Raw genomic sequence first — 16,867 nt, forward strand, 5'->3', positions numbered from 1 at the left:
ACACACTCCCTTAGAAGATCTATTTTGAAGGGGAAAATGATGTTTGTCTCTTGGATGAATTCATTGAGCTACTAAAATGCTTCAAACTTTATGGAAAATGCTAATTCTGCGCTAGCATGCAAGTCACTTTCCTGTTTTGATGAATAATGCAGTTTCCATCTAGTCAGTGGTTCTCAAACTTTTGTTCACATCAGGACCTTATTTAAAATGTCAGGGACAGGGTTTTATGTTCAGAAATTCTGATTCTGAATCTAGGTGAAAAGGAAAAGTCAAATTTTAAGCCACCCCCAAAGTGATTTTGATAAAGGTAGTCCTGGGATAGCAAACTGAGAAACATAATTTGTTACTAACTGGTTTTTTACTAAAAAGATAAGTACAGGAAATGAAAAGCAAAATGATGGTGAGCAAAGGTGAATTTTTAAACTGGCATGTCATGCAAATGAAATAGCAGAAAAAAAATTGAAGGATTTTTGTTTATAAAGAAATAGGGACTAGAAACCAGTTCAGATTTTACCTCTTTTATATGACTTAATAGTCAAGACATTCATTGTGTGAGTGTCTTAGACTGGATTGTATCCCCCTAAATTCATAAATTGAAGACCTAATCCCCAATATAACAGTATATGGTGATAGTCTTAAAGAGGTAATCTAAGATTGAAATGACATCATAAAGGGTAGGGCCCTGGTAAGATAGGCTTGAAAGTGAAAGTGAAGTCTCTCAGTCCTGTCCGACTCTGTGATCCCATGGACTGTAGCCTACCAGGCTTTTCCGTCCATGGGATTTTCCAGGCAAGAGTACCAAAGTGGGTTGCCATTTCCTTCTCCAGGGGATCTTCCTGACCCAGGGATTGAACCCAGGCCTCCCGCATTGCAGGCAGACGATTTACTCTCTGAACCACCAGGGAAACCCCACTTAATAAAAAAAGACACCAGAGAGCTCATTTGCTCAGTCTCTGTACACTCACAAATGAGAGCTCATGTGAGGACACAGTGAAATAGTGGCCACCTTCAAGCCCAGAGGAGAGGCCTCACCAGAAACTGACCATGATGGCGTGACATCATGATCACACCTTTTAGCCTCCAGAGCTGTGAGAAAATAAGCACTGCTCAAGCCACCAAGTCTTTAGTATTTTGTTATCATAACTCCAGCAGATTTTAAAAAGCTGGAGAACTCCAAAAAACACCTACTTCTGCTTTGCTGACTACACTAAAGCCTTTGACTGTGTCAATCACAACAAACTGTGGAAAATCCTTAAAGAGATGGAAACACCACACCACCTTACCTACCTCCTGCCAAACCTATATGCAAGTCAAGAAGCAACAATTAGAACCAGACATGGAACAATGGACTGGTTCAAAATTGGGAGAGGAGTATGTCAACAGATTAAGATAGTGAGCAAAATAACTTTGGGGTATCACTGTATCTTAAGAAAATGCAATAGAATGTCATAAGTCAATAAAAATTATATAAATTCTTAGTCACTAGATTTTTGTTAAATAAGTGAAAAATATGAGTGAAACCATCTAAAAAGTTCAACATTACCACAGATTTAATTTCCATAGGATATCATTACTTATAACTTATTCAGCTTAAGAGATTCACTATACATAGACCTCTAACAATAACTGAGAGTTTTTGAAATAATTCTGTAGGCTTTACCTAGAATTATAGAAGAAAAGTATTTTTTATATATTATTTTGTTTTAAAATCTTTTTGGAAGACAACCAAAGACTCTGAGACAATTTTTTTTTTCATTTTCTACCTAGAGTCTTCTCTCCATAGAGCAGGAGTTCTAAATTTCTCTTTCCCTACCAGCCTTCAAGTGGTTTGCTTTTGCATTTGCTTTTCCCCTTCTGCTAATGACCAAAATAAACACAGGTTATCAGAATTAACTTCTACATAGAATTGAAATATATTTTAGTTTAATGTAATGTATTATTCTGATTGTGGTAAAATATTGGTTTCAGAAGAGTTTCTTTTGGAGCATACGGGGAAAACTTAAAGACAGATTTAAAGGATCAATTATATAGTTTATCTGGAGTAATAAAAACTTCATACAAAAGCTGACAGCCTTTAACATGAAGTAATTTAAGAGATATACAATTAGCAGATTTTTGAAAGGTAAGTAAACCTGCCTAATCTGTATCATAGAAAAATAAAAAGAAAAATAGGGATGGCAAGACATGGTGAGGAACCGAAACCAAAGTCTGGAGGATGAGGTAGGGCTCTCCAATACAGTCTCATCCACATGGAGAAGAAAGAACATAAAGGAAAACTTTATAATTAGATTGTCTCTCTCACCTCTCTGTGGGGTCAACTTGGGAAGCCTCTGTTTAGTAATCTCCCTGTGCCAGAGGATTGGTTGCCCATCAGTGATTTATTTTGTAGCATCTAGTTGTTCATTCATTGATTCAAAGATGCTTCAGTGTCTACCATGTGCCTAGAACTGTTCTAGGCAATGGAAAGCAATGACCAAAACAGAAGGTCTCTTGTGTTCATCATGTGTACATTCTAGCGGTGATCCATTGATGATATAGGCCATGAATATTTACTTAAGTGTATACGTGTGTGTGTGTGTGTGTGTGTGTGTGTGTGTGTGTGTGTGTATGGTGGAAAATAAAACAGGGTAAGTGGAAACAGAGAAATTAAAAGTGAGAACTCTTCAAGCTGGTTGAGGGGAGGTGTTAGGGATGGCCTTTCTGAGTATACAGCAGAATAAAATGAGGGATTAAATAGATCCTGAGGATAAGACCTTTCCTCTGAGATAGATGTCCAGACACAAGTCATTAAGCTACAACTTCAGGCACCGTGTTAGGTAGTTCAGACATAGTTGCTGATAGTCAACTCCTACTGGAAGGAACTATCCCTAGAGAAGATTGATGTGGGGAAATCATTAGCTGATAAACTTTAAATATAGAGTATCTATTTTGGAAACCTTTGGATTACAAAATGAATAGTCAAGCTTCTCTTATAACTAAAAAGCTTGAATGGGGAGGTGGTTAGAAGAACAATGGATTACATCATTAGAATGATACTTCAGGACTTCACAAGTTACTTGGGGACTTTTGATATGGAGTTTATATTCCTTACAGGAAATACTCAACTTCAAGATGGAAGTATGGGAAATATATCACTTGTCTGTAAAAAAGATCTAAAATGTAATTTTAACCATTGATGTGATTTTAATCTATTTATTTATTTTGAAATAAAAACATTAAAGTACAGAGTGAAGTCTTTTGTAACAAAAGGACACTATTAAAAAACTGGGAAACCTTGACCTGGTCAGTTTTTGTTTTTTATTTTCAAGAAAAAGCAAAACATTTAGGAAATGTTGGGGAAATCCAAGTATGACAGCATAATCATGTTTGATTTAAGTAAGAACTCTCTCTCTCTCAGTCATAGAGTCTTCAATCAGGGTTAGAACTCTCCACTTAGATTAGTGGGATATGATCTTATCACATAAACTGTGTTTCATGAAGAAGTTTTAGGAAATAAAATAAAAAGCAAAAGGTAAAGATTGAGGGATAAAGAAAGGAAAGGAAGGGAAGATAAGAGAAGGGATAGAAGGAACTGAAGCTCAACCATCACTTTGATACCAGAAGCCAAGGAGGCCAGGCACCACTCCAATTGGTAAAGTCAGGAAAATTTGATTCATGAAGGCTAAATGCACTTTCTAGCTCTTCTTTATCTATCTATCTATCCATCCATCCATCCTTGCATCCATTTACTTATCCATCTATCCATTTATTTTTAAATAGAATGCCTTTTTTTATTGAAGTATAGTTGTTTACAACTATGTGATATTTACAAGTGTATTTACAGTGATTCACAATGATTCACAATTTTTAAAGGTTATTCTCCATTTATAGTTATTATAAATATTGGCTGTATTCCCTCTGTTGTACAGTATATTCTTGCAGCTTATTTTATACATAGTTCTTTATATATCTTAATCCTCTATCATTGTATTGGCTTTCTCCCCTTCCCTCTTCACACTAGTAATCACTAGTTTGTTCTCTTTATCTACATCTGTTTCTTTTTTGATATATTCACTAGTTTGTTGTATTTTTTAGATTCCACATATAAGTGATATCATAATAGTATTTATCTCTGTCTGACTGATTTCATTTAGAGTAATATTCTCCAAGTACATACATGTTGTTTCAAAGACAAAATAGATTCTTTCTATAGTTTTCTCCAGATAAAATGGGACACAAACAGAAATATAGATCAATGGGACAGGAGTGGGACTGTTGGCTCATATAGTAGCTCTATTTCAGTTTTTTAAGGAATCTCCATACTGTTCCCCCTAGTGTCCATACCAATTTACATTCCCACCAAATCATTCCTTATTCTCCTTACCCTTTCCATCATTTATTATTTGTAGATCTTTTTATTGATGATCTTTCTGACCAGAGTGGCATGATACCTCATTGCAGTTATGATTTGCATTTCTCTAATAATTAGCAATATTGAGCAGTTTTTCATGTGCCTGTTGGCCATCTGTATGTCTTCTTTGGAGAAATGTCTATCTAGATCTTCTGCTCACTTTTATTTTATTTTTTTATACTGAGCTATATGAGATGTTTATATATTTTGGAAATTAATCCCTTGTCTGTTGCCTTATTTGCATCAATTTTATCCCATTTTAAAGGTTGTCTTTTCATTTTGTTTATGGCTTCCTTTTCTTTGCAAAATCTTTCAGGTTTAAGTAGGTCCCATTTGTGTATTTTTGTTTTTATTTCCATTGTTATAGGAGACTGATCCAAAAAGACATTGCTACAATTTACATCATGGAGTATTCTGCCTATGTTTTCCTCTAGGAATTTTATAGTATCTGGTCTTACATTTAAGTCTTTAATCCATTTTGAGTTTATTTTTGTATATGGTGCTAGAGAATGTCCTGGTTTCATTGTTTACATGTAGCTGTCCAGTTTTCTAGCACTACTTATGTAAGAGGCTGTCTTTTCTCCAGTGTATGTTTTTGTCTCATTTGTCATATATTAACTGACCATCAGTGCATGGGTTTATTTCTGGGCTTTCTATCCTGTCACATTGATCTATATTTCTGTGTGCATGCCAGTATCATACTGTTTTGATTACTATAGTTTTCTAGCATAGTCTGAAGACAGGAAGCCTGATTCTCCAGCTTTGTTTTCCTTCTCAAGTTTGCTTTGGCTATTTGAAGTCTACTAGAACTCATCAATGAATTTGATAACATTGCAGGATGCAAAATTAATGCACAGAAATCTGTTGTATTTCTATATACAAGTGATGAAAGATCAAAATGAGAGATTAAGGAAACAATCATGTTTACCATAACATCAAAAAGAACAAAATATCTAGGAATAAACTTGCCAAAGGAGGCAAAAGGCCTGTGCTTTGAAAACTAAAAGACACTGGTGAAAGAAACTAAAGACACAAACAGGTGAAAAGATGTACTGTGTTCTTGGATTGGAAGAATCAATATTGTTATAATGTCTATACTGCCCAAGGCAGTCTACAGATTCAGTACAATTCCTATCAAATTACCAGTGGCTTTTTTCACTGAACTAGAACAAAAAAATTTTAAATTTGTATGGTAGTCATTTAATAGATTAAAAAATTATTATAGTTTTGGACCAGATTTAACATGATGTGACAGCCTCGATTTTTATTTTTTTGTTTTATTTATATCCACAGACAAATAAGGAAGTTACTAGCAGAATTTTTAAAATTTACTAATTAGGAAACAAATATTTTATGCCATTACCTAATTAAAATATAGAAGAAAAAACATAGCCCACTTATTTTAAAGGTTAACCCTTTCATTTTATGAGACTCCCATTAACAATATGTCATCAAATTATAATAATTAAATTGGATTGGATACCACACCAGAAGTTGAAATTCAAAAAATTATATTTTCTAGAAAATAGCTTCCACAAGGTCTTAAAAATTCCTTTATATTAAGACTTCCACTATGAATTAAATGGAACCTTGGGGGACTAGAATAGTTATGGGGTTTCCCATACACTAATCCAGGTCCCCAGAACTTTGTCAAGCAGTAAAACTAATGTTGAGGTAAATGAAAAAGACCTTACTTTTCACGTAAAAACATTTTAATGTACAAATCAAAACTACAATGACATAGCATCTCACACCAGTCAGAATGGCCATCATCAAAATGGCTATAAACAATAAATGCTGGAGAAGGTGTGGAGAAAAGGGAATCCTCTTGTGCTGTTGTTGGGAATGTAAATTAATACAGCCACTATGGACAACAGTACGAAAATTCCTTTAAAAAGCTAGGAATAAAACTATCATATGATCCAGCAATCTCACTACTGGGCAAATACCCTCAGGAAACTATAATTGAGAAAAACACATGTATCCTAATGTTCACTGCAGAGCTCTTTACAATGCTAGGACATGGACGTAGTCTAGATGTCCATTGACAGATGAATGGATAAAGTTGTGGTACATATGCATGACAGAATATTACTCAGCTATAAATAGGAATGCGTGTGAATCAGTTCTAATGAGGTGGATGAACCTAGAGCCTATTATATGGAGTGAAGTAAGTCAGAGCGGGAAAGACAAATATTGTATATTAGTGCATATGCATAGAATCTAGAAAGATGGTACTGATGGTCCTATCTGTAGGGCAGCTAAGGAGAGGCAGACATAGGGAACCGACTTTTGGTCACAGTGGGGAGGGAGAGGGTGGGATGACTTGAGAGAGTAATACTGAAACGTGTACACTACCATATGTAAAATAGATAGCCAGTGGGAATGTGTTGTATGATGCAAGGAACCCAAAGCTGGTGCTCTGTGACAACCTAGAGGGATGAGGAGTGAGGTGGGAGGGAGGTTTAAGAGGGAGGGGACATGTGTATGCCTGTGGCTGATTCATGTTGTTGTATGGCAGAAACAATCACAATAGTGTAAAGTAATTATCCTCCAACTAAAAATAAAATTTTTTAAAAATTTAAAATTTGAGACTGGCAGATACTCATTGCAGTATATAGAATTGATTAATGACAGGGACCTACTGTATAGCACAGGGAGCTATATTCAGTATCTTGTGGTGGCCTATAATGGAGGAGAATCTGAAAAAGAATATATGTATGTATGTGTGTGTGTGTATATAAATATATATATATATACATATATACATATATATGGCTGAGTCGCTCTGCTGTATTCCCAAAATATTGTAGATTGACTATAATTCAATAAAAAAAATAAAAAAGTAAAAAGTAAAAGAGACACAGATACAAAGAACAGATTTTTGGACTCTGTGGGAGAAGGCGAGGGTGGGATGATTTGAGAGAATAGCATTGAAACATGAAATAGATGACCAGTCCAAGTTTGATGCACGAAGCTGAGCACTCAAAGCCAGTACACTGGGACAACCCTGAGGGATGGGATGGGGAGGGAGGAAGGAGGGGGGATCGGGATGGAGGACACATGTACACCCATGGCTGATTCATGTCAATGTATGGCAAAAACCACCACAATATTTAAAGTAATTAGCCTCCAATTAAAATAAATAAACTAATTTTTTTAAAAAGTAAAGGCAACTAAATACACAATAGAAGCTCAATTTCTTAAAAAAATTAGTGGAATTAATTTTAATGGCATGTTTTCCTCTGTATAACACTATTACTGGTGATAGCTGGGTTAAAAAAAAAATGACTGACTTAATTTTTTAAGGGTTCAAGCCACACTCTTGCAGTTTGTGGTGGGCTTACTTGTACATCCTTACTAAGAATACAGCATTAAATATTTCCTAGGTACCTAAGAAAACTTAGCTAAGTCCAATCGCTGTAGGAATCTAAGCTGGACATTTGAATTAATGAATTAATTTACTGCAATTTTGATTAGAGCCTTTGAACTATAAAGTGTAGGCAATCTGGTTTTATATTTTTATTTTGTAGATTGAGGAACTTTTCCTGGCAAGGCTAAGCAACTTGCTGGGACCACAGCCAGTTAATGATAAATGGCTTTTCCCAAAGTATCACTGAATTTGAAAACTGATAGTTTAAAATAGAACAAAACAAAAACTAATAATGATAGACATATTACATATATTATCTTAAATTCTTACCACAATTCTAGAAAATGCAATATTGGTTTCATATAATGTTGTTGTTCAGTCACCCAGTCGTGTCCTACTCTTTGTAACCTGTTGGACTGCAGCACACCAGGTTTCCCTGTCGCTCACCATCTCCCAGTTTGCCCAAGTTCATGTTCATTGCATCTGTGATGCTGTCCAGCCATCTCATCCTCTGACACCCTCTTCTCCTGCCCTCAATCTTTCCCAGAATCAGGGACTTTTCCGATGAGTCATCTGTTCACATCAGATGACCAAAATATTAGGGCTTCAGCTTCAAATCAGTCCTTCCAGTGGATATTCAGGGTTGATCTCCCTTAAGATTCACTGGTTTAATCTCCTTGCTGTTCAAGGGACTTTCAGGAGTCTTCTCCAGCACCATAGTTTGAAGGCATCAATTCTTTGGCATCTGCATTCTTTATGGTCCAGCTTTCACAACCACATGTGACCGCTGGGAAGACCACAGCCTTGATGACACATACCTTTGTCGGCAGAGTAATGTCTTCGCTTTTCAACACACTAAGTGTGCCATCGCTTTCCTGTCAAGAAGCAATTGTCTTCTGATTTCATGACTGCAGTCACAGTCCGCAGTGATTCTGGAGCCCAAGAGGAAATCTGTCACTACTTCCACCTTTTCCCCTTCTCTTTGCCATGGGTCCAGTTGCCATGATCTTCATTTTTTTAATATTTAGTTTTAAGCCAGCTCTTTCACTCTCCTCCTTCACCCTCATCAAGAGACTGATGCTGAAGCTGAAGCTCCAGTATTTTGGTCATCTGATGCGAACAGATGACATTGGAAAAGTCCCTGATGCTGAGAAAGATTGAGGGCAGAAGGAGAAGAGGGCATCAGAGGATGAGATGGCTGGATGGCATCACTGATGCAATGAACATGAACTTGGGCAAACTCTGAGAGATGGTAGGGGACAGGGAAGCCTGATGTGTTGCAATCCATGGGGTCGCAAAGAGTCAGACACGACTGGGTGACTGAACAACAACAATGAAACTGTTAAAAAAACTGCTTAACCAAAACCAGAATTCTCTCTCTATCCATTTATCCACACATAACCCCTTGAGAAAAAACTTTGCCTTCTTTTAGAACATATGAAGACATGAAGATCAGAGATGCATTGTGAAAAAAAATGTAAAAAAAAATAACATGAACTGATTTAATCTTGCCCTACAATTATCTAGATAATATGAAAACCAATAAGTAATTTATTCAGTCTGAAATTAATTGTGTATGATAATGTAATACCACATGATTATCAGATAAATGCAAATATAGTAAACATTAAATAGCAGTATAAATAGAAATGTAATAGTAATGTTCTTCCCTTAGAAATTCTGATTTTGATCTACAAATATCTTTTGTGTGGTAGTTTTCAAAAAGAGTGATGTCTTGTTTGAAGTTTTAAAGCGGCTTTGTCATAATGAGTTGTTCTACTTTTATATATAATCATAACAAAATATAAATATTTCTAGCACCTCTATTTTCTGTGTTCCAATTGCAGTTGGGGAAGGAACTCTAAACTGAAGTTTAATAGAATGATGACCCATTGGAATTTATCTGTCAATGAATAGTTATTGTGATGATTAAATACTGAATGTTTAAATGTTTCATGGCATGAATCCTGATTAAGTTATTCTAATTTATATGCAGTATTGTATCTAATATTTAGGCAAAATATTATCTTCCCTGATAACGCTTGGGGTCTAAAGATTTTTAAAGTTTTTAATAAAAGCACATCAAACAGAACTTCTTTTTCCTAGTAAGACTTGGTAGAAAATCTTAGAGTAGATAACTCCTCTTCTGCTTAGTGTCCAGTTTGTCTCTACTGGAATGGACATAAGGATGCTAGACACATTCACTCACTCTCATAGCTCTGGTTTGAGTTCAAAGCATTATCTAGAGAACTTCCCTGGTGGCTCAGACGATAAAGTGGCCTACAATGAGGGAGACCCGGGTTGAAGCCCTGGGTCGGGTAGAGCTCCTGGAGAAGGAAATGGCACCCCACTCAGTATTCTTGCCTGGAAAATCCCGTGGATGGAGGAACCTGGTAGGCTACAGTCCTTGGGGTCACAAAGAGTCGGACACAACTGAGCGACTTCACTTTACTTAGAGCAATAGTAGACGATGGCAACTAGACCATCATACTTAATATGAGACACAGTTGCAAAGAGAAGGAAATGGCAACCCACTCTAGTACTCTTGCCTGGAAAATCCCATAGATGGAGAAGCCTGGCAGGCTACAGTCCATGCGGTCTCAAAGAGTCGGACATGACTGAGGGACTTCACTTCACTTTATTGCAAAGAGAAGTAAAAATTGTAAAATCCATTAAAAGCAGAATATTTGGACTATCAGTATTTAGTTTAGGTATCAAAGCAGAACCATATTGCAAATTCATGAGGAAAACGGTGAAGGAAAGTTACAACCTGGGAGTGTCAGCAGGAATGAGTGGGAAAAGTAACTGTATCAAACATAGATATACCAACATTTTCATCCAATTAGACTTGCAGATTCATTACCAGATTAGCACAAAAAATACACCAGTTATTTCTAAAGATAATGTTTACATTTTAGAAGTTAGAATGTGAATTAAAACAATTTAAACACTATGGTTTAAAGAAAGTTTTCAGCTCTCAGAGCATCTTGGATTACTAAACAGACACAGGAGGAAGTCTGGCTTTTTTGTTAAAATTATACTAAAAACCAGATTATGAAAAATAAAAGAAAAAAGTGTATTTTACACTTCAGTGTAATATATTTTCTCCTAAAATATGTTTTAATGATTGGAAAAATAGTGAAAATATGAATATATAAATAGAATTCTTCAGAGACTCTCATCTTCAGGTTCACATGGATTCATACAATCAGAAGAAGTCAGTGGACCTTTCACAAGCAGGCTGTTTCAAGGCTTAGCTGTGTCTCCAGGTCATTGTCTGCTCTACACACTGCAAAGGAAAAACACACATCACAGCTTAGAGTCATTTTCCATTGCTTTCGTAAAGTATCAAAAGGAGCAGAGGAGAAAATTAATCTAGGCTTTTTGTGTCTGATTTTCTTTCATGAGGTCTCTGGTTTTCTCATGTCAGAGTTTAGTACAATACTAGAAATTTTCATTTTGAAAAAAAATTTAAAAATGCAAACGAATAACTCGCATTTTGGATGAGTGTTTTGGAGTAACTAAATTCACTGTAAAATACCTTTTGCATATAGACTTTTATCTGACCAGTAACTACATGCTTTCCAGTAACAGGCAATATTTTTATGTTTTATTCTTAGCTTTTTGTGCTTTAAAAACATGTAAGCCATGAGGTTAGCCTTCCAGTGCTTCTCCCTTCTTATTTAAGTTCCTATTTCTACTAAAAACAACTGTTAGGTGGCCTTGATCTACAGCTTGACACATGGCACTTTGCTCTAGAATAGGAGTTATTCAGCACCTTCAGTGCTCCAAGAAAAACATGTTTTTATAAATAAAAATGGTTAAGGAAAAATTTTGGTGGTTATTTGAAGGATAAAATAACAATGGTTATGTGTTTAAGTCTCTTGGCTAGAAATCTTACAAAATAGTTATAATTTTATGAACAATTATTGTATAAAGAAAGGAAGAGGAGGTGAGTAAAAATGTGTGTGTACATTGTCATATTTCAAATATGTACACACATATTTTAATAGCTGGTACTGAGTTTCCTTTAAGGATGCTTCTTTGCTTCGAGAAAGACCTAATTATCTATTTGTGACTAGAACGTTTAGCTCTGAGAGACAGAATATTCAGAGACAAGAAACAAAAGAGATAAACTGTTCTTTAGGAGGAGGAGAAGGGTACGACAGAGGATGAGATGGCTGGATGGCATCACCGACTCAAAGGACATGAGTCTGAGTAAACTCCAGGAGTTGGTGATGGACAGAGAGGCCTGGCATGCAGCGATTTCATGGGGCCTCAAAGAGTCAGACATGACTGAGCTACTGAACTGAACTGAACTGAGGTGAAATTTAAAAAAAAAGAAAAAAATGGAGATAAAGAATAGAAAAGACTAAACATAACTGGTAGGAGGTAAGAGCCTAGCAATATAGTGTAGACTTTGAAACTATGAAAAATCCACAATGAAATTTAGCCAAAGAAACCATTTCAGAGACTGTGGTCAAAGTAATTCAATATTACAAATTTAGTCTTCAAATAAATTATTAGTATACTCATAATGTAGCCACCTTTCATTTCCCCAAAATTTAAGCAAAGGGTCATATGCTAATACAAATAAGAACTCTTATTTAGCATATACTATAAATCAGGTATTGTACTAGGCATTTTAAATTATTGTTTAATTAATACAAAGCCTTATCAGTAATGATTTTTGTTATCACTATTTTAGGCAGCGAAAATAAGTAAAAGCTCAACAGTGATACAGCAGAGAACAGAGGAATAGGATATAAAGCCTAGTGTGGATTGCGCCAAAGTCATCTTCCTCTAGACATCTATGCAGAGGGGTCAGCAGAGTAGGGGGTAGACAATGATTCAGGAACCCCAGAGGGCTACCAGCTGAGAGTGAAATGGTATCAGAGTCATAGATGTAGTGTGGAACTGACACAAGAATAGTCATAAAATATTCTTAGTTCCCTCAAGAAAAAACAAAACATAAAACTAGGAGGTGAACTTAAAAGGTGAAGGTGGAACTTCATAATATCTGAATTAAGAATATAGAAGTGCTCTAGATGTAATATAGTAAAACCTTAACTATTTGGAAATCAAAAGGCATTGAAGTATTCATTCTTTTCAAAATATATCACATTTCGCTCTGATTTCTAAAGCAATAACTGAGTGCATTAAAAATTTCACAGACTCTGGGAAATACCCTTGACTTTTCTATTTATTAGTAACTCTATAACCTTAGAGAAAGTATTTACCTCCCTCAACCTTATATTAAAATAGCTACTTTTTTAGTTTGTTATGAACTTTCAATGGAGACATATCTGTATCTATATTCATCTACATATCTATGTCTATATCTATAGATATATCCCACCATGCCTGATACTGAGGAGGACCTACAGGGAAAATATTCTTTTTGTGGAACATAAGTTAACATTTTCAGGATGACCCAGGGTGATTATTATAAAAAGAAAAAAAAACTACAGCTTGAGGAAGTATGAGTTCTGTTTATCCTCTTGCTAAATGACTCCTGACCACAGTCTGCTTTTCCCTTTACTCTTGGTTTTGTACACAACTTGCCCTCAAGCTATCATCTGACCCTTCTTGCTGCTGCAAGTAAATTGAAGAAGTTGGAAAGAGAAGAAAACTCCTTTCTGTGGAAATTAGTTTAAAAAGTCTAAGCCTAGAATAATAAGCCCTCTGGATATACTTGTTCTGTGTGTGTCTGTGTGTGTGTGTGCTCAGTCACTCATTGTGTCTGACTGTTTACAACCCCATGGACTGCAGCACACCAGGCTTCCCTGTCCTTCACTCTCCCAGATAGGTGCAAACTCATGTCCATTGAGTCAGTGATGCCATCCAACCATCTCATCCTTTGTCGCCCCCTCCTCTTCCTGTCCTCAGTCTTTCCCAGCACCAGGGTCTTTTTCAGTGAGTTAGCTCTTTTCATCAGGTGGCTAAAGATTTCCAAACAAACATCAGACAAAGAAGTTAATACTGATGCATTGCTATCATCTGATCACCAGACCCTCATTTAGTTTCTCTAATTGCCCTAAAAATGATTCTTAACAGATTTACCTCCAATTCACATGCAGTAAATGGTACATGAAGTGTATAATGTTTTAACATATATACATATTAGTAAAACAATCACAGTCAAAATAATAAACATGTATATCACCCCCCTCCAAAGCTTCCTCATGCTCCTTTGTTATCTAACTTCCTTTCACCTCTCCCCTTTGTGACCTCCTAAACCATTCCTAGGTAAATACTGATGCACTTTAGAATTAACTTGAAATTTCCAGAATTTTATATAAATGGAATTATACATTTATACTTTTTTGTCTTCTTTCACTTAGGGAAATTATTTTTAGTTACATCCATATTATAGAATGCATTAATAATTCTTTAATTTTAAATGTAGAATATGATATTCAATTTCTTTATGCATTTGCTTGTTGATGAATATTTCATTCATTTCCAGCTTTTGGCTATTACAAATAAAGCTGTTATGAATAGACATATGAATATCTTAATGGACATGTGCTTTTGTTTCTCTAAGAGTGAAATGACTGAATTAGAAGATAGATACATTAAAGAAAAATTTTTATATGCCTGTTTTCAAAATGGTTGTACTATTTTGTAGTCCCACTAGCACTCATTTCCTCCAAATCCTGACACTTGATATGATGAGTCTTTTTAATTATATCCACTGGGAAAGATGTGTAGTTGTGTCTCACTGTGGTTTAATTTGCTGTTTCTCAAGGGGTTGATGATGTTGAACATATTTATTGTGCTTGTAAATCACTGTTTGTCTTCTTTAGTGAAGCTTCTGTTCAAATCATTTGCTCATTTTTAATTGGGTTGTTTATGTTCCTATTATTGAGGCTTGAGAGTTCTTTATGTATTCTGAATCTAAGTCTTTTATCAGACATATGGTTTGTAAATATTTCCTCCCAGTGTGTATCTTCTTTTTATTCTCTCAGCAATTTTGAAGAGCATAAGCTTTTAATTTTTATTGATAATGATTTAGCTATTTGTTCTTTTATGGATCATGTTTTTGGTGATTTATATAAGAAAGCTTTATCTAATTCAAACCTCAATTCTATCTCCCATGTTCCCATGTTTAATTCTAGAATATTCATATTTTTACATTTTAAATTTAGATCTATAGTCTATTTTGAGCTAATGTTTGTGTACAGTGTGAGATAGAACTCAATAAAAGTTTTTAAAATATAAATTATATCCAATTTTAAATCATGTTTGTTGAAGAGATTATCCTTTTTCTCCTGAAATACCTTTCTCATTTTGTAAATGAGTCCACACTATTTCTGAGCTCTCTGTTAAGTTCCTTGATCTACTATTTGTATCTCAACACATACCACAATGGAGCTTTACAATCATCATGAAATCAGGCAATATTAATTCTCTAACTCTGTCTTTCATTAAAATTTTATTGGCTATGCTAGGTCTTTTTACTTATGAATTTTGAAAAGTACGTTTTTGTGTTTTTTTAATTTCTAAGAAAATAGTCAGATAGAAATTGTGTTGAATCTACTGATCATTTGGCAGAGAACTGACATCTTAATGTTGGTTCTTTTAACTTTTAACCACTGTATCACTCTCATTTTTAGGCTTTTAAAATTTCTCTCAGCAATATTTCATAGTTTTACATATTTGTCAGATTTATATCTAAGTATTTTATATTATTTGATGTCATAGTGAATTGAATTTTTATTTCAGTTTATGTTATCTGTTGTAGTATATAGAAATGCAATTGCCTTTTTACATTGATCTTGTTGAAGATCATTTATTAGTTCCAATAGCAATATTTCATAGTTTTACATATTTGTCAGATTTATATCTAAGTATTTTATATTATTTGATGTCATAGTGAATTGAATTTTTATTTCAATTTATGTTATCTGTTGTAGTATATAGAAATGCAATTGCCTTTTTACATTGATCTTGTTGAAGATCATTTATTAGTTCCAATAGCTTTTTAATTGCTTAATCAGATTTTATACACAGATAATTATGTCATCTATGAATAAAGATAGATTCAGCTTTGCTATTTTTGCAGTTATGTGTGCGTGAGTTCTTCATGTTCAGTTGTGTCTGACTCTTTGCAACCCCATGGGTCCACCAAGCTCCTCTGTCCATGGGACTCTCCAGGCAAGAATACTAGAGCAAGTTGCCATTTCCTTCTCCAGGGGATCTTCCCAACCAGTGTCTCTTGAGTCTCCCAAATCAGCAGGCAGGTTCTTTACCAGAGCAGTATGGCTTCCTGTTAATTCTTGCTTTACTGCTCCCACAAGATCCTTCAGTACATTAATGCTGAATTGAATTTTTGAGAATAGATAACCTTGATTTGTTCTCATTCTTAGGGAAAAAGCATCCATTTTTACCATTAATTATGTTGTTAACTGTGGGCTTTTTGTAGATGCCCTTTTTCAGATTGAGGATGTCCCCTTCTATTGCTTATCTGCTGAGAGTTTTACAAGGAATGATTGTTAAATTCCATCAGATGGTTTTTTCCCCATGTATATTGAGATAATATATGGGTTTTGTTTTTTAATTTGCTAATATGGCAAATTACAATAAATAATGTTAAAATATTAAATTAACTTTGTATTCTTGGAATAAACCTTTGTTATTTTTATTTTTGTATATATTGTTGAATCTCATTTTCTAAAACTTTAGTTAGAAATGTTGTTTCTATTGATATTTTCATGAGAGATTGTTTTGCAGCTTTTCTCTTAGAATGTTTATGTTTTATTTGAATATTAACATGAGACTGGCCTCCTAGAATGCTTTCAGAAATTTCATTCCTTTCTAACTTTCCAAAAGAGTTTGTGTAGAATTGCTATATTTTTTTTTCAAATGGTTGGTAAAACTAACCAATGAATCTACTTGGACCTGTAATTTTAATTCGGGAAAAATTTTACCTATCAGATTAGTTTGTTTACTATATATGTGGCTATTTAACTATTACTTCTTGAGTGAAATTTATGTTTTTATATTTCAAAATTTTTATTCCATCTAAGATGTTAGATTTCTTGTCATAAATTTGTTTAGAAATTTCATTATTATTACATTTCATTATTATTCTATTAGTC

Source organism: Cervus canadensis, chromosome 16 (assembly GCF_019320065.1).
Source record: "Cervus canadensis isolate Bull #8, Minnesota chromosome 16, ASM1932006v1, whole genome shotgun sequence".
NCBI classification, from domain to species: domain Eukaryota; kingdom Metazoa; phylum Chordata; class Mammalia; order Artiodactyla; family Cervidae; genus Cervus; species Cervus canadensis.